Below are 15,604 nucleotides of genomic sequence, written 5' to 3'. Positions count from 1 at the left end.
GGATTTATTTATATCCTGCCCAATCTCTGGGAATCCAGGCAGCTTACAACAGAGAGGATAATAGACGGTTTCCTGTCCTCAGGATTACAATCTAAAAAGACACGACACAAAAGGAGAAGTGAATGGTGGTGGGGGGGAGAGGGGATCAGGTCCAGCATTCTTCTGTCCCTCTGAGGCCTGGACCAAGGCAGATGGACTAGAGGGAGGGCTATTCTTCTTCAGGCTAGATAAGGGGAATAAGGAGCAATGTGAGGGTATGTGGTATGGTTGGGTTGACCCTTGGCTCTTTCGGGATAACAGGGTGAATGGAAGACAAGATAGATTTTTAGCAATGATCCCGTCTTCCCTTATATCTCATCTTCACCCTGTTAACACTATATCTCCCATTGCCCCACACTGTTTCAGTTGGCATGTCACAACTAGAATCTAACCTCTCATGGTTCCATCCATCCATAGTTACAACTTCCTCCCCTTCTTCCCCTTCCCCTATTAAAGACTGTAACATCAGTGCTGTTAATATGTGGAAGGTTAAACTTAATAATTGGTTCCCAGACAAATTCTTGGTTCTCGATCGAACCATGTCCCAATTAATAATCAATGCACAATAGTTGTTTAGCGGTCTTCCTTCAGACTAAGCTGCTAGATGTCAATCAATGTTCTGGAGATGATTAAACTGTGGGTGGGAGGGGCAGATATTCCTCTCGGTTCCCACCCACTGCTATTCAGCCATCTCTTCAATTTAACTAAAAATAACAGTGCAAATTAAGCTGCGCTGAGTAGATGGTCCGGTGCTGGTGCTTAGGCTTGGAGGGCTCTGGGAGAAGTCTGGAGGGCCAGCTTATGAGGGTGCCGCTCTCACTGGCGTTCTTCCCCTCTCCCAGCTCCTCAGCTGTTTCTCAACTGTGCTGAGTAGATGGTCCGGCTCTGGCGTATGGGCTTGGAGGGCTCCTATACAAGAGGGCCAAGAGACTTGGTCTTATGTGAGTTAGTGTGGAGTTATAGTTGGAGTTGCAGTTGGAATAACAGTTTATAATAGTTGGTTGGATGTTGATGGAGAGAAGTCAGAGTGTGTATATATGCTGTTTTGTACACATTGTTACTGAAGATAAAGCCTCCAGAACCTGGATGAACCACTACGTCTGTGAGTCTTATTTTGTGTGTGAAGTGTGACAAGTCATGGCCAATACTGACAGCTGGTGCTTTGTGTTTGTTGTTTTATGTTTTTTCACTGCTACAATATTGTTTGGCTGCATCTGGGTTGGTTTGTCCCCAGACTGTGCTTGTAGTTGGCTTTTCCCCTCACCAACAACTCATAGTACTCAGTGTATAGAATTTGAAGGGTCTCCAAGGGCCATTTAGTTCTACCAGGGCCACTGAATATGCTCGGTTCTTGCTGAACATCCTCAACCGTCCTTGGTTTCCCTCCCTGAGGCCTTCTGTACTTCTGCAAGCTTTTGGGGTTCCCCAAGCCTGCTGATATGTTTCTCTCGTGCACAGATGTTCTGGCACAAGACCTCAATTCAGCAAAAACAATCACAGCAGAACAACATGTACAACCAACTGACAGAAATGTGAGCCACAAAATTTCCTCATCTTTTTTCCCCCCTTCTGGCAATCAAATATTAATGTTAATTACTATGTCGGCAATACTCTCCTGTCTTATACCATACGGTAATTTGTAGCAAAAAATAAAGTTGTCCATTTGGTACAAAGGCTTCCACATTTCTGAAATATTATTTCAGAATATTATTTCAGAAATGGAACAGCCTACTAACAGTGATTATTATAAAAATCTGAGGTAAGGAAGCAACTACTAGGGGGAAAGACTGACCTTTTAAAAATGCAGTTATTATTAAGACCCTTTGTTCTTAAGACCACATTTCAAGGACCTCTTAATATTTGTTGAGGAAATAAAACAATTGTCTGACTCACTCATCAGTTTGTGGTAAGTCTCCAACTAATTTGCTGTTGGAGGCTGAGCAAGGGAAAAAAGTGCATACCACTTCTAAGATTATTTCTGCTTGTTTTAGTAAGCACTTGTAGCAAAATTAGCAAGCAGTTTTTAAAAGATCTGTTTCTACTTAACTGGGGATACCTTGTTAGTCAGTTAAGGTATTAAAGTAATTTATATCTGAATACTCCAGCCCTACTCAGAATTAAGCTCTAATGTATTCAATGGGCCTTACTCCCAAATAAGGATGCACAGGATATCAAAAAATGTGCCAAAATACATTTTAAAATACACTTTTAGAAATAATTCATTTTTAAAATACATATTTAAAATGCAGTGTATTTACATGTAAGTTTCTGTGGAGATTTCTTTTTAAATAAACACACAATATAGTTGGGTCAGAAGAATTAGGGGTGAACATGTGTGAAACTGGCACAATGTTGAAAAAGACCTATCTATTAATTTCACATCTTAAGTTGACAAGTCATGCTTTGATAAAACAAATCTCTGCAGTTTCTGATTTCCTTTATGTTGGAGTGCTTATATGAAGGTGTATTTTTTCTGTTAGGTGAATCTATGCAAGTAATAATCACAGCAAAGATTTAAAAAAAGTTCTTCAAGAATACATCACTCTGTGTCACATAGCATGATGCAAGCTTGCTGCAACTTCACCTCATGCCCATGTGCTCATGACTCAGCTGTCTGTGGTAGTCATATAGATTACATGTCATAATATGTTGCATGTCACTCAAAATATTTCCCTTTGCTTTGTTCAAAGCACAATTACCCCAATATAGGACACAAGGTTGCCATGAGTCGAGATGGACTTGCGGGCAGTTAACAGCAACAACAAACAGATCTGCAAGCTTCAGAGTACAATAGTTGCAGTAGTTTTAAATATCATTTAAAGTTGTTGCTCTTGTGGAATATATGCTAGAGATCCTTGTCTGTCTAAAATAACCCTGAAATCTTTCTTTATCAGATGCAGGACAAGGAAAGTAAGGATGTTGGATACAGAGGATGTTTAACTAGTTAAGGTTGCTTTGTAAATGTAAAGAGAACAGCACAGCTGCTAACTCAGTTTGAGGCAGTGCTGATACAAATGCAGAACAATTCATTTGAATATTTCCATCTATCTATCTATCTATCTATCTATCTATCTTCTCACCATGAAACTTTGGTTCTTTTGATGTGTTTGCAGGAAGAAATAAGTTTCCTAGTGCCAAACCCAATAATTTCATGTGTAAAAACCAGGCTTTACAAGATTTACAGTGACTGTATCTGTTTTCTGAACATCACATTGCAGATAGAGATTTTGAATTACAGCTGTAATAGATTAATAGTTATCTCTAATAAACTGAAAACAAAATTTTTGTTTAATAGGTAGAAGTTGAAATGTTTCAGTTTTCCAAGGTACCAATGGGAACTTTTTCCTTAAGCTTAACTGTTGACTGATGGGGTGGAGGGAGGGACTTTCCAGTACTTAAGGTGAGTAAAAGGTAAAGGTAAAGGTATTCCCCATTGATAAGGTTGTGAAGTCGTGTCTGACCATAAGGGGCGATGCTCATCTCCGTTACTAAGCTGAAGAGCCAGTGTTGTCAGAGACTACTCTGTGATCATGTGGCCAGTATGATTGCACAGAACGCTGTTTACCTTCCCACTCAAGTGTTACCTATTTATCTACTTGCATTTGCATGCTTTTGAACTGTTAGCTTGGCAGAAGCTGGGACTAGTGATGGGAGCTCACCCCATCATGCAGCACTTGGTCCTCGAACTGCCAACCTTTCGATCTTGCAATCAACAGAATCAGCGTCTTAACCACTTGAGCCATCACTGTCCAAATTTCCTGCTTCTAAGCCTAATTGCTATATAGGAGATCTGAAAGTGGTGTAGTGGACTAGAAGTTCCCTGTCCCTGATCTAGAGAAACCAGGAAAAGGTGCACATTGCCATCTTTGAAGTTTGTTATACATTTGGAACTTTTGTCAAAAACAAAATAGTTATAAGATTCGTGTATCAGGGAGCAGCACTCAAATGGATGCTATGCAGATAAGGACACAGTCCTATATTCAGTTCATACACTTTTATCATTAGACCCTACAACATGCTAAAAAAGCATAGATCTATAAGTTTGACTGCCAAAGTGGAAATCATAAGAATAGTGGAGTCTGGTGAAAGAAAAAGTGATCCCTTGAGGCATGTTGGAAGAAATATTCAAGTGTCACGGGAAGGCTGAAATATTTTTGTTTATTTAAGTAAAGCTTCTCTGACCTGGTTGTTTTATTTCACATGTGCATATTACTGCTTTTATATTAAAAGTTTGCTGAAACATACTGAATGGCTCTTTTTGTAGGAACCTGTCCCTATTCTTTCCATTTTACTTCTGTTTGGGGTACCAGATTTTCTGTTAAAGAAGTAATGCCTAGGAACATTTGTTTACTGTGGTATATCACACATGGTGCACTATATGTGGCTTCCAGCTTACGCAGAAGCTGCGTGACTATAATAGCAATAGCGCATGCGCCATGAGCCTGAGTTCAGTGGGGAACTGAGAGATCTGTGCACCCATTCTACATCTGACTGTTTCAGACTCAAATCAAGGCAAAGACCATTGACCCAAGCTAGGAAGAAGGGGAGCAGATTTTCCTGCTCAACCTATTCAGGGATCCCCTTAGGTGAATGTTAAGGCATCACGCCCAGTCCTCCAGATTCTCCACCTTACTTTGAAGTATGTTCCAGTTGTTGAATTCCAGAGTCTTGCAGAGAACCTTATTTGAAGGCTTCATTTCCTTTGTCTTCAGTGTCACTAATCTGAGTACAATAGTAAGGATTGTGAGTTTTGAGGCCCCTGGCTCTGATGCCAGAGATCAGCAAAATCCCTTCTGTACATCCTGGACAAGGTTTTCATGCAGTCTCTCCAGAGGTTCAGTAAATTATGTATCTGTTAGTTGTTGCTGCACTTGCTTTACTCTCTTCATGGCTTTTCAAGGGCTCCACCTCCAGCTGCTTGCTGATCATATTCTGGAGGCGTTTTTGCCTCAATGCAGAAGCCTGAAATGGGTTGATCTGCAAGGTGCTTGGTGCCTTGCATAGGATACCTCCTAACCACGCAATTAATTCTTCTTTTCAACCTCTATAAATGATGAAAGTCACCAGGGCTGTGCTGAGCTGCTCTAAAGCAGTCTGCGATCTTAGACAGTTGCCCTGCCTCACAGTGGCACCAGGCTTTACTCATTTGGCTGGTACAGTGGGCCCTTGCTATCTGCGGATTTGGTATCAGCAGAGTTTAGCATCCATGGATTGAAATGAAAAACATTTAATATTTAAAAACTTGTGATTAATAACAGCAAGTCTCATGGCTTCTCAGGCAAGGGAGACTTGATCCGGAAGCGCCAGGCACCAGGGAGAAATTCTTCCTGGTTGCGATTTGGCTTGAAAGGAGCAGTTGGCATGTTTCCAGGAAGAAGGAAGCGGGAAGAAGCTAGGGATGCTATTGGCAGGGAGAGGGGTTTGTGTCCCCCTCCCTCCTTGCTGATTGAAATCCAATAACAGGGGTAGGCAACCCTTTTGAGCCGGGGGCCGGGTTGCTGTCCCTCAGACAACTGGAGGGCCGAAGCCAAAAAACAAATAATTAAATAATTAAAAAAAAATTAAATAAATAAATAAACTGGGACAAATGTAGGACAAAATTTTCAAATGGAGGGCACTTTTTAAATAAAAAACGGAGGACACGCAAAAAATTGCTGATTTTCTAAAAAAATGTTAAGATAAATGCATGTTTCTGAGGCTTCTATAGACAATTGCCCCACCATGCCCCTCGCGCGAGACGCCAAAGGCCCCGGTGGCAATTGGCGGCAGGACCGGGCTGGGGCCGGTCCCAAGGCCTTGCCGGGCCGCAGGTTGCCTACCCCTGTCCAATAACTAAAGCAAGCAGAAGCAGTGATTGCCAGAAGCTTGGTTTGCTGATGCTGCCTTACACTCCCCCACTGCTCTTGCCCACCTTAGTTAACTCCTGCCTGGGATTGATTTCAATAAGACAATGGATGCAAGCTACAGGAAAAGAGATTCCACCTCAACATTAGGAGGAAGCACCTGACAGTAATAATAATAGTTTTTATTTATTTATATCTTCCCACCTCGATCCAGAGTTAAAAACAATTACAACATTAGTTACCACATAATTAAAACCACAGCTAAAAGCATGAAACATCAATCAATCACAGGGTCAGGTTCTCTCATTCCATACCAATAGTCTTCATAGGTGGTCAGGAGGATATGCACGACAAAAGAGCTCTGTCTTTACCTCCTTGAAAATTTCCAAGGATGTAATAAGGCGAGTCTTCTCTGGGAGTCCATTCCAGAGCCTAGGGGCAGCTATGCTGAATGCTTTTTGGGAAGTTGAGACATGTTTGGATGCTGGTACCTCCAGCAGATTCTTCCCACTTTTTCTAAGAATGCGGGGCGGATTGTATAGGAAGATGCGTTTCCGTAAGTAACCCGGGCCCAAACCATATAGGGCTTTAAAGGTGATAGTAAGGGCTATTTGACAGTAGAACACACTCCCTCTGAGTGTGATGGAGTCTCCTGCCTTGGAGGTCTTTAGATAGAGGCTGGATGGTCATCTGTCAGGGATGCTTTGATCGAGAGCTCCTGCACGGCAGGGGGTTGGACTGGATGGCCCTTGTGGTCCAACTCTATGATTCTATGAGACATGAGGTAGGAGAGTGGGGAAATGAAAAGCAGAATGGGGAAACCCAACCTCTGAGATTCTGGCACTTACTGCTTCTGCTTGCTTTAGTTAACTCCTTCTCAGGATGGATTTCAATCAGTGAGGAGGGAGGGGCAGAAAAGCCTCCTCCCCCCAAGCACCGTGCCTATATTCTTCCTCCTTCTTGGGAACATGTCAGCTGCCTCTTCTGAGCCAAATCACAGCAGAGGCAGGGGGAATGCCTCCCTGGTGCTTGGAGCTTCCTGCCCAAGCCTCCTTTAACTCCATGAGAATGCTTCTCAGCCTGGCTGCTCTCGATAAATGCTGATTTGAGTATCCACTTTTTTTTAATCTGCAGGGGGTCCTGGAACCAAACCGCCGCAGATACTGAGGGCCCACTATAGTTTGTTAATAGCGATTGCACAGTTGCATTTATATTGATCATCAAATATTTATTTAGATTTTGTTCATTATGTTGTATACAGTCTTAGGGCCAAAACACATTTTAGAAACAATCCAGTTTCATGCCACTTTAACTGCCCTGGCTCAATGCTAAGGAATTCTGTGAACTGTAGTTTTGTGAGACATTTAGCCTTCTCTATCAGAGCTCTGGTGCCACCACTAACTACAGTTCTCAGAATTCCCTAGGAATGAGCCAGGGCAGTTAAAGCAGTCTGAAACTGGATAATTTCTGCAGTGTGCTTTGACTCTTAGATAGTGAAATGTATATGGTAGAAGATGTCATGGCCAGCCAAGAGCAGGACTCGGAGGAGGAGGATGGGTCTACTCCAGAGCAAGGGGTAATTGAGGCTACACCAGGTGCTAATCCTGCTCTGCCAGAGCCCAGCCCTGATCTCCCAGCCCCAGAGGAGGAGGTTCAGCCAGATCCTAGTGCTTATGGTATTCCTGTGGTGGTACAGCAGCCTAGTGGTGACTGGGGAGGAACCAGGCCTGGAGGTTCCCTCCTTTAGGCAACGCAGGGCTGAAAGTGCTGGCAGACGCAAGTCCAGGAGGATTGCTGAGAGACAATTGGCAAACAAGCCTCAGCTGGCACCGAGGAGGGAATCTCCTACTTAACCACCTGTGAGATGCTAACTTGGTGCCAGAGTTTATTGCATGATCCTTTGGTGTGATTTCTGCTGGCACTGGCTCCGTGTATCCTGACTCCTTGTTGCCTTGCCTCTTGACCTTGGAATGAACTGGACTTGCTACCTTCTGGCTGCCCTGATCTTGGACTGGACTGACTACTCTGTCCTCTGTTTTCCTGACTTCGGCTTTGGCTTTCGGCTTGCTCTCTAACTCTCACTCCTTGCAAGGTTTGTGGACTGTTTCCAGTTGTTTTGCTAATTGCCTTGCTGAGCCATCCTTAACGGTGTTGTTTGTGTGTGCTGGCTGCAGTCCAGGACAGAAATGAACAGATTCCCAGTCAAGACAACTTCCTATTAAAGTGATTGGGTGACAGTGACACCTGAAGCCTTTCAGATCTGTAACCAGTTTGGGTAGACCATAGTGGATTAAACAGACAAATATTCTTACCTGGTGTAAGGCAACTTTCTGTGTTATTATATCAGAGACCAAATTAGGAATTTTCATGTAAGTTTGACTGCATACAGTTTCATGTATGTTCTGTTGAAACATCTCCATTTTCAGTATCACCCATTGTGATGGTTATACGTTTTGCTTGCAATTTTGCCAACATTTTGGGCTTACAATTTTGTCAGTCTATGACATCAGTGATGTACTATTTTAAAAATTATTTTGTTGAGGCAGAAATTGATTTAAATGGTTGCTAGTTTTCTAAATTGAGCTAAAAAGCCCCAGGAATTTTTATTTAATGCATGTTCATATGCTAAATGCGATCTTTGAACGAGGCTGTACTTTGTCTCCACATAACAATTTTAAAGTGAGGCTATCACTCCCTTAGTTCTAGGAAATTGCTGAACATATAAACTTTCATACACAGTTAAGGATTGTGGTTCTCCTTTAGTGAATGCCATAGATTTAGCAAAGGTGGAGTACCTGTATTTTCTGCAACCTTAACAATCAACTGTCACTGAACTTGGATTCCAGCTATTCTGTATTCATGGGTGCACTTCTTATAAATAAATCCTTTACTATATATTTCCACTCTCTTCCATGTTTTATACTGCTTTGTTCTATTTGCAAGGAAAGTTGTAGGGAAAATGAGGCATGTGTGGCAAGATTGCCCAAAGGTAAAGAAGTTCTGAAATGACAAATCAGAGGATTGTTCCTCAGGGAGCACTTTTATTGCTTTCAATTTTGGAGAAGAAAATAAACAATTGTCTTTTAAAAAGAGCTGATTGGAATGCTTTTGACAACAGTTAGAGCTGAAATAACAAACAAAGAAACAAAATGGGAAGTTGACACAAAATCTGTCAAAAAGAGCCTCACTAAGTAGAATTTAGTTTTTAGCTCTCTCTAAGAAGTTAACCCACAAGCTAAAAGATAACAAAGAAAAAAGGACTCAAATAATTTGGAAGTTTATCTGGTTTCCATTTCTTTCATAGATTAGTAAAATTTGTAATGCAAGTGGAGGAATTATAATAGTAATTTACAGGCTGAGTATCCCTTATTAAAAATTCCGAAATGCTTCAAAATCTAAAACTGAGTGGCGACATGACATTTTGAGGTGGCGGCTGTGGTGCGCCTTCTCATTCATTTGCAAAGCAGAAGCCTTATTTCAACTTTGTTTCATGCACAAAATTTTGAAAAATATTGTATAAAATTACTTTCAATAAAAATATAGTGTCTACATCGTCTTGCTTAGACGACAAGGCTCTCCTAGACCAACTGTTAAAGGACTACGGAGAGGCAATACGAGCAACAAAGAATTTGTTCTATGGTGCTCGTATTGCGTCCGCGGAGTCGCGTCCGGCAGAGTTGTTCAGGGTGGTCAGGGAGCTAACTCAGCTCCCTCCCGCCCTGAACCAGATCCTTGAACCTTCTAAGGCCTGCTGTGACTTGTTTAACGACTTTTTCGCGGATAAAACCTCTCGTATAAGCGAAGGTCTGAACGCCAACATTTCAGCAGAACCTAGGGTAGAAGTGTCCAGAGCCTCCGTGGACTATGTTAAACTGGATCAGTTTGAGTTGGTGAGTACCGAGGATGTGGACAAGATCCTCGGAAGTGTTCGGAAAACAACCTGCTCTCTTGATCCCTGTCCCTCATGGTTAGCGGCCCAGGGGGGACCGGCGGTAACATCATTGTTACGCCGGATAGTTAATACATCTCTGAGGGATGGGCTATTTCCATCTAAACTTAAATTGGCCATTGTAAAACCTATTTTAAAAAAGCCCTCCCTCGACCCCCTGGTACATAATAATTATCGGCCTGTTTCGCTGCTACCATTTTTGGGTAAGGTGATCGAGAAGGCGGTTGCGATCCAGCTTCAGGCGGTCTTGGATGAAACGGATTATCTGGACCCATTTCAAACTGGCTTTCGGGCGGGTTACGGGGTTGAGACGGCCATGGTCGCCTTGGTTGATGATCTCCGTCTGAGCATCGACAGGGGAAGCGTGTCCCTGTTGGTGCTCTTGGACATCTCAGCGGCTTTCGATACCATAGACCATGGTATCCTTCTGGGACGCCTGGCAGAGGTGGGGATCGGGGGCACTGCGCTCCAGTGGTTCCGCTCCTACCTCTCCGGGAGGTCCCAGATGGTGCAGCTGGGAGACGTGTGCTCTGACGAGAGGCCACTTAAAACCGGGGTCCCTCAAGGAGCCATTCTGTCTCCCATGCTATTTAACATTTACATGAAACCGCTGGGAGAGATCATCCGGAGACATGGGGCGCGGGGTTATCAGTACGCTGATGACACCCAAATTATTTTCTCTATGTCTCCGACTGATGCAGTGACTGGGGATGGCGTCTCTCCTCTCGTGGCCTGTCTAGAGTCAGTAATGGGCTGGATGAGGGAAAACCGACTCAAATTGAATCCAGAGAAAACGGAGGTACTAGTGATAGGTTCTCCTGGTCCAGGAATGGCGGTGGTTCCACCTGTCCTGAACGGGGTCACGCTCCCTGTGAAGGACTCCGTGCGCAGTCTGGGGGTGCTTCTTGACTCGTCGCTTCACCTGACATCTCAGGTGAATGCGATGGTCAAGAGCACCTGTTATCAGCTTCGGCTTATTCGCCAGCTGCGCCCATACCTGGCCCAGAGGGACCTAGAAACTGTTGTACATGCTCTGGTAACTTCGAGACTGGATTTCTGCAATGTACTCTACATGGGGCAACCATTATACCAAACTCGGAAGCTGTAAATGGTGCAAAACATGGCAGCCCGGCTGGTCACTGGTGCTCCCAGGACCAGCCATATAACACCGGTTTTGAAAGACCTCCATTGGCTGCCCATCCGCTTCCGAGCTCAATATAAGGCATTGGTAATCACTATAAAGCCCTAAATGGCCTGGGCCCAGGATACCTAAAGGACCGCCTCTCCCCGTACATTCCGCCTCGCACCCTCAGAATGTCTGGGCAGCAATTACTGAAGGTGCCTGGGGCTAGGTTAGCCTCCACCACACGGAGGACATTCTCCACGGCTGCCCCAGCCCTTTGGAATACGCTGCCCACTGAGCTCCGCTCGTCCACCACCCTGGCCCAATTCAGGAAGGACTTGAAAACCTTCCTGTTCCAACAGGCATTCCCCGAATAAAATCCTGTGGGCCTCCCTCCTCTTCCGTGGCCAAGAGGTTGGGCTATGGGGCCTTTTGCTTGTTATTTTTCTGTATGATTTACTGTATTTGTATTTTAATTCTTCTTGTCTTCTTGTTTTGTATATTTTGTATGGATTGTATGTTAACCTTGTTGTAAGCCGCCCTGATTATAAGAAGGGCGGGATATAAATAAAAATTTTATTATTTATTTATTAAGTAATAGTGCCACTCTGTTCTGCTTTGGTCAGGCCTCACCTGGAATATTCTGTCCAGTTCTGGGCTCCACAATTCAAAAAGGATGTTGACAAGTTGAAGAGTGCCCAGAGAGCCACCAAAATGGTCTGGAAACCATGCCCTGTGAGGAGCAATTTAGGGAGCTGGGGTATATTTAGCCTGGAGAAGAGATGGTTAAGAGATGATATGATAGCCCTATTTAAATATTTGGAGGGGTGTTATATTGGGGATGGAGCAAGCTTGTTTTCTCCTGCTCTAGAAAATCGGACTGGAACAATGGATGCAAGCTACAGGAAAAGAGATTCCATCTAAACATTAGGAAGAATTTCCTGACAGTAAGAGCTGTTGGACAGGGGAACACACTCCCTCAGAGTGTAGTGGAGTCTCCTTTGTAGGTTTTTAAACAGAGGCTTGATGGCCATCTTTTGGGGGTAGTTTGATTGTGAGTTCCTGCATGGCAGAATGGGGTTGGACTGGATGGCCCTTGTGGTCTCTTCCAACTCTACGATTATGTTTAACTTTGGGACCCATCTCTTTCTAAAATCTGGAAAAAATCCGAAATACTTCTGGTCGCAAGCATTTCAGATACTGCACCTGGAGGAATTTGTGGAAGGATATAATTAGTGAATGATTTGTAAAAACTTACTTGTGTCAGTAAAGAGGTAAGGATTGAACCTTGCAACTAAGACTCATCTAATGAATTGAGTATACATTTTGTGATGAAAGAAACCTCTGATGTCATAATAATATATACTGTAGTATATTTCAAATTGTTTTCTTTTCATCTTTTTATTTAAATTGCTTTCCTGTTTAGTCTGACTGGAACATTGCTGTTTGATGAATGATACAACATTTAAAATTACTTTTGAAAAAATACTGATTTAACATCCCACCAAGTGTTTTTAAAAAACTACCCTCCAGGTTTTTCTTGAAACTCAAGGGAAGTTTTGAACAGATTTGGACTGTGTCTCAGGAGCAGTGGATTAAATAAAGGGAGCCCTAAGGGATGTACTTTGAAGCACCTGTACAGTGAAGTTTCTTAAGTTCTTAAGTGAAGTTTTCAGTCAGTTCTGAAAAAAACTTTATTTGCTGTGTGATTTTCCTAGCATAGCTTTCATTGCAGCAGCATAAACCAGAGAGTTCTGGTCATCTGTTCAGCATGTAGGACTGCAGTCAGTACTGAAGTTATGTGTAAGATAAATAAACCAATTGAGGGTTTCAGTGTATGAGGGTCCTATGAATAAAGTTTGACAATAAAGCCCTGTCAGAATAATACCCCATAAAACTGTGAAGAAACACCTACTCTTGAAAGCTTTCAGGAGCAATGTGTGTGTGTGTATGTGGTTTTTTTTGGGGGTGGGTGGGAAGGTAGAAGGACCATGAACTCACACAGCCTCCAGAACTAAAGAAAAGGAAACCAGAAGTGGAGGGCAGGTTATTTTTGTTTTTTAAACATTTATCATTATTTTAATTTCAGGCCTACTTCAGTCTACAAAGAGTCCCAGAGCCCCCAAGTTGCCCTCCTGACCTTCCAGAATTGACTATTGCTTCCTTACAGACTCAGCATATTTAAAAAAACCGGCCAAACAACAGTGGAGTGTAGAGTAGATAGCAAAAGTCATTGACGAGAAAGAATGCACAAGCAAGGAGTGGTTGTAGCAAAACGCTGTTGCCAGAGCCTACTGGGCATGACAAGATTCTTCCCCCTTCTCCCTACTGAGTTAATTGAATGAAAGCCCCTTTTTCATTTTGAACTTGGTTTGCAGCAATATAAATAAGCTGAGGACAAAGGGAGAAAGTGGAAAGAGAAACTAGGACATTTTAAAAGCATCTGAAAAAGTGTTAGTACAGAGGATTAATCAGGAGTGTCCCTGACAAACTGGAACAGTTGGAAAATATGTCATATGCAGTCTAGGGGAAATGTTTGTGAGACTGGGGCTCCATCCATACTGCAGAAATAATCTAGTTTGACACCACTTTAAAGCCATGGTACAATGCTATGGAGTTCTGGGAATTGTAATTTTCTGAATTTAGCCTTCTCTGTCAAAGAGCTCTGGTGCCACAATAAATTACAATGCCCAGCATTCCATAGCATTGAACCATGTCAGTTAAAGTGGAGACAAACTGGATTATTTCGCCATTGTGGATGCTGCCTGAGACTACTTTTGAATGTTTCTAACATATAATCTCCCCCACTTCTTATATTTGACATTTTGTATGTTGAGGCATATTAGGTTTTTTTTTAAAAATATATATATATATATATATATATATATATATATTATTGATGAAGTTGCTTTTATTAAACAGTGTGGATTGCAATTTCAGTTCTCAGCAGTTCTCTTCCATGGTTACAACTGCTTAGACTTTTAACTGCCCTTGATTCCAGCGTGCTGTTTTTTAAGTACTTGTAATGATTGCTTTCTTTTGGAGTGTTGCTTGAAAACCTTCCATCTAATGTTGTTTGAAAAGTAATTTGGCTCCAATAAATTGGGAATTAACCTTCAGTAATCATGAATTAATCATCCATTCCTTGATACTTTTAAAACATCTTTTCTTTTCCAAAAGGAGAAAGTAAGAAGAGTGCTTTCCACAAGAATGCAGCACAGATTGCTTTTGTAGAAAACATTCTGCTTGAACTAAATAAAGGAGGAATATATAATAATGCAATTATTTTCAAAATATGGACTTGGGGCCAAAGAACCGTGAACAGAAGGGGAAAATATATTACTGCTGTTTTGCTAACTCTGCAGTGCTGCACTGTGCAAAATCTTTTAGTAGCTTTCGTGCAGATTTATCAGGGGGTAGCATTATATGATGAAAAATACGGTGAGCAATGGAGGTACAGGTTATAATTTCTAGTGTGCTTTCAGAAGAGCTTGTGCAAATTCTTGTGGAAGAGTTTGAGCAAATGGACATACTCTTCAGATATTTCTCTTGTTTACACAAAGCTGTTCTATCAGATAAGAATTGGGTATTTCATGAACAGAAGAGGTTCTTGGATAGTTCAGCAAGACTTTTGGATGCAATCTGTAGAGTTCATAGAATCGTAGAGTTGGAAGAGATCACAAGGGCCATCAATCCAACCTCTGCCATGCAGGAATATACAATCAAAGCACCCCTGACAGATGGACATCCAGCCTCGGTTTAAAAACCTCCAAAGGAGACTCAACCACACTCCGAGGGAGTGCATTCCACCATGGAAGTCTGAGTAGTTTCTTTTGTTTAAACTATGCATTCATACCATCCAGCTGTCCTGATTTGGTTACAGTTTCAAAAACCTCTGCCATCCCACTTTTCACATGCTTTTAAAATGTCACAAGTTTCCTTCTCCTCCTCTTATTTCCCCCCTTTGTCCTCAGCTTCGGTTGCTGTAAATTGAGTACAAAAGTAGTTTGCACACCATTACCTCAACAGGGGGAGAGGAGTGGAGAGAGTGAAATCTGCCCCTTCCCTGTAGATGTAGACAGAAACAAACTGCCTCAGCTTCCCCTACGATCTTCCTCATTAATAGCTTTTGCCATCTTGACCACATTCTGGTGTTGCTTGGCCACATGTGTTCTGGTTTTCACTTGTGAAATGCTGTAGGGTATGTGCATTTGGTTGGTGTTTTTGTTTGTTTGTTTGTTTTTGTTTTGTTTTAGTTTTGCCGTAATCATTTATAGTAGCTAAAGATATGAGTGTAAAGATACCAGGTTATCAAATTTAGTTGTTGGCACTGCAGGTGCTGACATACGCTGGTGTCTGGAAATCTTTAGATAGGGATAATGGCCTGTAGTATACATTTTAATAGTTGTTTCTTATGTTGTTTTGTCTTGATACTGAACTTAATTGTATGGTTTGCAGATCATACATGAATGGTAATGTGCAAAATGTGTGTGAAACTGCAAATACAGTTCTGTTAAAAATAATCTCTAATTACATTTGATGCAAAAAAATGAAGCAAAACAGTGTTTTCATGAACTATTTAAATCTTATTTGCCACTAGAGGGTGGTATCTACAAATAGATAAAGAAAGAAGAGACTAAAACCTTCCTG

General features: G+C 42.1%; 1 protein-coding gene across 12 annotated transcripts in view; it reads left to right on the top strand.

Annotated features, from left to right (window-relative positions):
- CEP128 (centrosomal protein 128) overlaps nucleotides 1–15,604 on the top strand; it is a 288,826-nt gene that overhangs the window by 34,778 nt on the left and 238,444 nt on the right. The gene's annotated exons all lie outside the window — the stretch shown is intronic.

The sequence above is a fragment of the Sceloporus undulatus genome, chromosome 1 (genome assembly GCF_019175285.1).
Source record: "Sceloporus undulatus isolate JIND9_A2432 ecotype Alabama chromosome 1, SceUnd_v1.1, whole genome shotgun sequence".
NCBI lineage: Eukaryota > Metazoa > Chordata > Lepidosauria > Squamata > Phrynosomatidae > Sceloporus > Sceloporus undulatus.
Note: the sequence above shows the minus strand (reverse complement) of the source record. Positions and strands in the feature narration are given on the sequence as shown.